Source organism: Cupressus sempervirens, chromosome 5 (assembly GCF_028749045.1).
Source record: "Cupressus sempervirens isolate cs-2001-9-10 chromosome 5, ASM2874904v1, whole genome shotgun sequence".
Classification (NCBI taxonomy): Eukaryota; Viridiplantae; Streptophyta; class Pinopsida; order Cupressales; family Cupressaceae; genus Cupressus; species Cupressus sempervirens.
Window position 1 is genome coordinate 426322830 of NC_143122.1, and position 6519 is coordinate 426329348.

Sequence of the window (6519 nt, forward strand, 5' to 3'; positions counted from 1 at the left end):
GGAGGAAGAGAAGCATTGCAAAATTTAGTTGGTTAGAACAGAGCATCAATACTTTGAGTAGTGACATATTAGATTAAGAAGGATTAGATCAGATTGAGCAGTACAAGGATCTAGAATCAGTAATCAAAGATTGTAAGTCATCAGGTTATCAAGTTCTAATAATTTCTAGCCATTGTATTAGGAATGAAAATCCTATCATGATAGGCTGGTCTAATAGCCATGTTGTAAGCCTTTCAACAAGGTTCTAAATCCTTTAACAAGGTAACATTTAGAGTGAGTGTTTATAAATCCTTTAACTAGGTCACTTTTAATAGATTCTAAAGCCTTTAACAAGGAAGGCCTTTCACAAGGTAGACCATTGGAACTAGTCAAAATTTGTAACTTTAAATAGTTACATATTGTTGTAGTGATATTTTGTGGGTGTCATCCCCACCCTAGTTTTATCTTCTCATTTTTGAGGGATTATGGGTTACCAAAATCCTGTGTTATCTATTTTAATGCATGTCTTTACTTTTATGTTAATTAGACATGGTAGATGCATATGAATGATCTCAGTGAAAATTTTTAAAAGTTTAAAGTTAGTTACTTTTGATTCACCCACCCCCGGCCTCTTAGAAGTAAATCTTTCAATTTGTAAATTTCAACAATTGGTATCAGAGCAAGGTTCTCACAAGGAGGATCCTTACAACTTGGAGAAAAGATCTGGAAATGGAAGTCTAAAAAATAGGGAAGGTCATAGAAAACTAGGTAATTGATATAAAACTCACTCTACATACTTTGGAAGAAGCCAACAAAGAACTAAGAAAATATTTAAAGAGAAGAAGAGAGATTGCCATAGCTGAGAATGATACACAATACAAAGAGATTAACACCTCAAATTTTTTTGCAAATGGAGATTCCAAAGAGTTTGATGTAGCAATAGCAAACATAATGGAGAAGAATAGAGCTCAAGCAGAAGAGATCATAACTCTCAAGATTGAAGAAGAATCGCAAGCCATGATGCTTTGTAAAGTAATTGAACAAAAGAAAAGAGCCATTGAAGATAAGGTTATGCTAGAAGATGACAAGAGAAACCTTGCTAACAAATTGGAAGAAAATTCAATTGAGTTTGCGAGAATTTCAAACATCCAGCTAGACACTTTAAGTCAGATGATGAATGCACATCATGAACTGAATGTCAAGGATATTGAGATCTCCACACTAAAGATGCAAAATGAACAATGAAAAAATGACCTGAAAAGAGAGAGGGAAATTGTTGAGAGCTTCAATAAACCTAATAATGTCATCAAGTACTTTGAATAGCTACTAAAATCATGAAGAACTAGTAACGATACTTCAAGACTAGGATACACCAGCACTGAAAAAGGAGAGTCATCCAAGATAGCGGAAGAAAGAAGTAACAAAGGTAAGAACACTATACCTACTTGTCATTTCTATGCTAAAAATGGACATACCTCTAATATATACAAAAGGAAGAATGCCTATCAGCATGAGAAACCTAAGAACATGGGTCAATATCACAAGTGCAACAAGCAAGGACATCAAGCACATGACCACAAGACTAGGACTATCAAAACACCAAGATTTGAAGGTCACTACTACAATTGCAAGAAGTATGGAGATAGAGCTTTTGAGTGAAAATCAAAGCCTATGTGGACACCTAATCAGCTAGCAAGGGGAAATAATCATGGACATCACTACAATTGGGACTACAAAACTAGGTATAGTTGCCATTACTATCAATAATATGGACAAATCCCTGAAAATTGTATAAGAATACATTTTAGTGGAAACTACAATAGATGGCTCAGCCAGACTACATGCTTCAGTTATTTGAAGATTGGTCATATCAACAGGAATTGCCCAATAAGGTCAAAGGCACCCAACTTAGAGTTCAACAAAGGAAAATAAAAGATAGATATTGAACACATCAGAGGAGAAATGAATAAGACTTGGAAGAAGAAAGATGGAAGTAGTACATCCAATGAAGGGATCACTTCACCTAAAAGGTCAAGTGGTCACACTTCATCCAACTAAGCAAAAGAAGGTGGGATTGATATACAAAGCTTTATCATACATTAGTTCCAAGATAAGTAATGAAAAGAAGGGATCAGCATGAATAGAGATGCAAAGTTAAAATTTCAAGATTTCATAAGTATTGCCAGGTTTCCTTCAGATGCTAAGTAAAATTCCAATACATTTTGAGTTGATTGCCTAAATTAATAGAAGCCAAATGATTAGTTAAAGTCAAGTTGGTAGTAGAAGCCAAGTGAAGAGAAATTTTAGTTGAAGCTGAGTAAGGGAAACTCTAGTATATGCCAAGTGGTGGAAATACAATGGAAGCCGAGTGATGAAAAAATGCTTAAGAAGCTGAGTGGATAGTTGTAAACACACTAAGCATTAAATGCTGCAAAATAAGGGTATATGATCGCATTTTTAACCATTTTTCTTCATCATGAACAAAGAGCAAAGACAAAGAAGAGTGTAGAATAATTTCAAAGAAGAGAATCCAGCATTTGAACCAATTTCAATAGAGATTCAACTTAGTTTCATCAATTTTAAGGTATTTACACTAGTGCTGAGCTTTACAGTTTTAAATTTCTTTGTGTTAAAACCCTAGATAGAAGAAATAGCCTCCAATTCAAGGCAAACTTAGGAGAAATAGCCGTTTGAGGTCCAACTTGTGTCAAACAAAGTTAAACAACCTAATTTCTAGCCAATCCCTAAAGTGTCATACAAAAATGACCTAGTTAGAGCCCTATCTATTATTCATCCTAAGGTAGTTATGGTCCAAGATGTTACAAGATGTTACAACTACAAGATAGGAGCCATTGGGGACATGGAGATGAGAAAAGCATATGAGAGATTGTGTGAAAATAGAGTTTTGAAGGAAGAGTACCAACTCATTGAAAGGAAGGGTTTGACTCGTGCCCTAGAATTGCCCACTATCTTTAAAATTGAATGGATTAGAATTGTGTTAAACAAGATTCACAATGGTAGTTTATGGTTAGAGGATGGTCCAATAAAGATATCAAACAGGATCATTCATAGGGTAACAGGGTATCAAACCCTAGATCGGCCTAAGACCCTCAAAAGTGACTCAAAGGAAGCCATTGAGAATAACATAGGTGCCAAATGGAACAATAGAGGAATGATGATAGATACTATCCAAGACCCTCTTGTTGACTTTGCTATTAGAGTTATTTCTCATAGGTTTTATCAATCGAGTAGACTTAATAGTGTACCTTGCATTGTAGTGGATGTTGGCTACAAATTAGTTAAGAAGAATCATACTTATGATCTTGTAGAATTGCAATTGCAACAAATAAATGAGAACTTAGGAGCAATAAAGAGAACTAAGGGAGCACAGTGCAAATTTGGTGCAATTTTGATTTGAATATTTTTCTATGTACAAAATGAATTTCCATCCTTTGGTAAAGTTAGTTGGAATACCAATAGGTCCATAGTAGCTCAAGTGAATGAATATATTGAACAAATGGGAGCTAATTTTGAAACTCTTATGACAAGTTATTTTGAGGATTTCAAGAAGTCCATGAAATAGAGATTGAGGATACATGTTTTGTTGGTAGAAGAACATGTAAATGATGTATGTTTTCTTATAGATATTGATTGTACCTATATTCAAGTAGTCATACCAAGGGTTAGATGGATTAGATCTCTTGGATATGAGATAAATATAGATGAGGCATCTACAGCTATAACAATAATATTAGCAAAAGAAGTGGATAAGAGTGCACCACATTTTGGGACTTATTATGTGGTAAGATCAAAGGTAGACATGGAGTTGAAGATTGCCTCCACATTAAAGAAAAAGGACAAATTGGTAAAGAAGTTAAAAGCTAAATTTGGAGAAGGTATTTCAGAGGAAGAAGAAGATGAAGAGGCTGATGATGATGAAGAAGAACAAGGACAAGAGCCATTAGCACTGACCCAAGGAATGGGTGAGGATGTAGAGGAAGAAGAAGGTGTCAAGCAGGAAGCACCAAAGGAAAAACCTAGGAAGAAAAAGGTACAGAAATAGCCTGATACATAGCCTAAAGGGAAGATGAAAGCAGCTAAGCCAAGCCTAGCCAAGCCTACTACAAGGGCAGATACAAGGGCTACAACAAAGGTAGATAAAGAAAAAGAGAAGAAGAAAGCTACACAACAAGGAGGGTCAGTAGAAAAGGAAAGAAGAAAACATGTTGCACCCCCAGAGTCAGATGAAGAGAAGGCAAAATCTGACAATGAACAATTCAGAGTGGTAAGACACTCCACCAAATCTAACTTGGAAAATATTTTTGATAATATTAAGGATAATGTTGATCTATTAGAATTTAACAATATTGATTTTAATAAGTTGAGTAGAGAAGAGCATAACATAGTGGAAGAATCTATCTATGCTATGATAGCCAAGTTCAAGACTACTCTACTTGAACTTGATAATTCCATGCCTAAAGAGCTAAACTCCATTGTTGAAAATAAATGGCATTATTGCCTAAAAATGGAGAAGGAAATAAGGGAGTCGACATTGGCTCATGTAATGCCAGACCTTACAAAAGGTCAAATAAGTAAGGCTAGCATGAAAAATGGGAGAAAATTTGCACCCAAATACAGAGCCTTCAGCATTCTATAGAATAAAATTGAGGATGTTGTAAAGAAGTTCACACAAATGTGGAAATTGATTTATGGGCTAACTACTATCAAAGAAGGACAAGAAGATCCCTTTGAGGGAAGGAATAATGGTGAAGAGGAAGATGAAAATGAAAGAGAGGAAGAAGGAGAGAAAGAGAAGGAAGAGGTTACAGTGGAGGAGAAAACACAGAAAGGTGATGAGGCAACAGCTAAGGAGTAGCACCAAGAACAGAGTGTCCAAAACACTCAAATGCCACCACCAAGTCCTCCACATGCACCACCTACATTTTTAGAGAAAGTAATTGTGAAGGATGTTCCTAACACCTCAGGTTAGAACATCAATCCATTAACTACAAAGAATCTCAAAAAGATCCTTCACCAAATAACTTTGCAATCACAATTGTGTACAAATCTTGTTTTGGTGAGTGTAGAAGAGTTAAGAAGGCTATAGCTAAAATAACTAAGGAGAATCTAAATACACAAGACCAACCTTCACAACCTCCTATAGCTACAAGTGATCAACCAAAAGAGCAAGCAAAACAAGACACAACTGCTAAGGTTGATTCCACAATAACAACAATTGCCGAGGATAAAACCAAGGAGAAAATAGGATAGAAAGATACCACTAATCCTATAGCATAGATACAAGGTGCACCTCCTATCATCACCATAATTGATCAAGGAAAAAGTAAAGAAGATACAGAAGAGGAGAAAACCCCCAAGGAAAGAGAGCAAGAGGCAATACAAACTCTAGTAAATTTTCCTATCTAAGGGACTCCTACCAATTAGCTGAGCACTAATGCAGTACTACTACTATGGAGACCCTACACTTGATGAAGAGATAGTCATACCAAGTCATGACCATAGGACAATGAACCTACCATAGAAAAATGAAGTGTAAGAGGCACTGGAAAGGAAAAAGAAGTAGGAGATACTCAGAAATGAGTATAGATAGAGGCAAGCATTAATAGAAATCAAAGACATCTTTCTTGATGCATTCAGCTTGCTAGTACTTGATGAAACAAATCCCATTATGGAGCAACTATCCAACATAATGGACCAAGTACAAAATGAAGACCTTGATACCAATGTTAAATTATTGGAATGGTTTGAGAAGAAGTTTCAAATGAAGGTTAATGAAAACATATTTGGTGAGATAGCACTATCACAAGTGGAACTAGCTAAGAAGGTAGAGAAGGTGAAAATAGCACTTGAGAACATATTCTCATTGTACTCCAAACTGTGTGACTCTTCATATTTCACACAAGAGACTAGCCAAAGAATATTGAGCTTGGAGAGGAACCTTAAGATATCAAGCACACAGCTACACAAGGATCTAGCTCAAAGTGAGAAGCATTTTTCCACAATGCTTCATGCTCAAAAGGAGTTAGCTATATTAACAATAGAAGAGGCTAATATTAAGGCCAAATTCATATAGATTGAGTCTACAACAACCCCACATCTTGAAGTATTGCATAAAGAGATGGCCTATGGAGAAAATGTTTTGAAGAAAGATCCAAATCTTTCCACATTAGAAGGCCTAGTACACCTTGCAGCAGAGATAGCCATCTAGCTCAAATCACTAGAAATTGCCTTAGAAAATTGGGATGCTTCTCTAAAGATGATAATGAAGGTAAATAAAACATTTTTGGCTAAATATTCCATTCATTCTTAGGACCTTTTGACATAAGTGTCAAAAAGGGGGAGATATAATAAAGATAGGAGATAATAAGACTGGGGGAGATAATACATTATATAGATAAAGGGGTTGGATATAATCCAAAGGAGAAAGATTACCCAAAAAGGGAGATTTTTGAGTTTTGAGGAGAAATAAGGAGGTATAGCCAAAAGGATACAAAAAATAGAAGGAGATGTGTAAAAGGG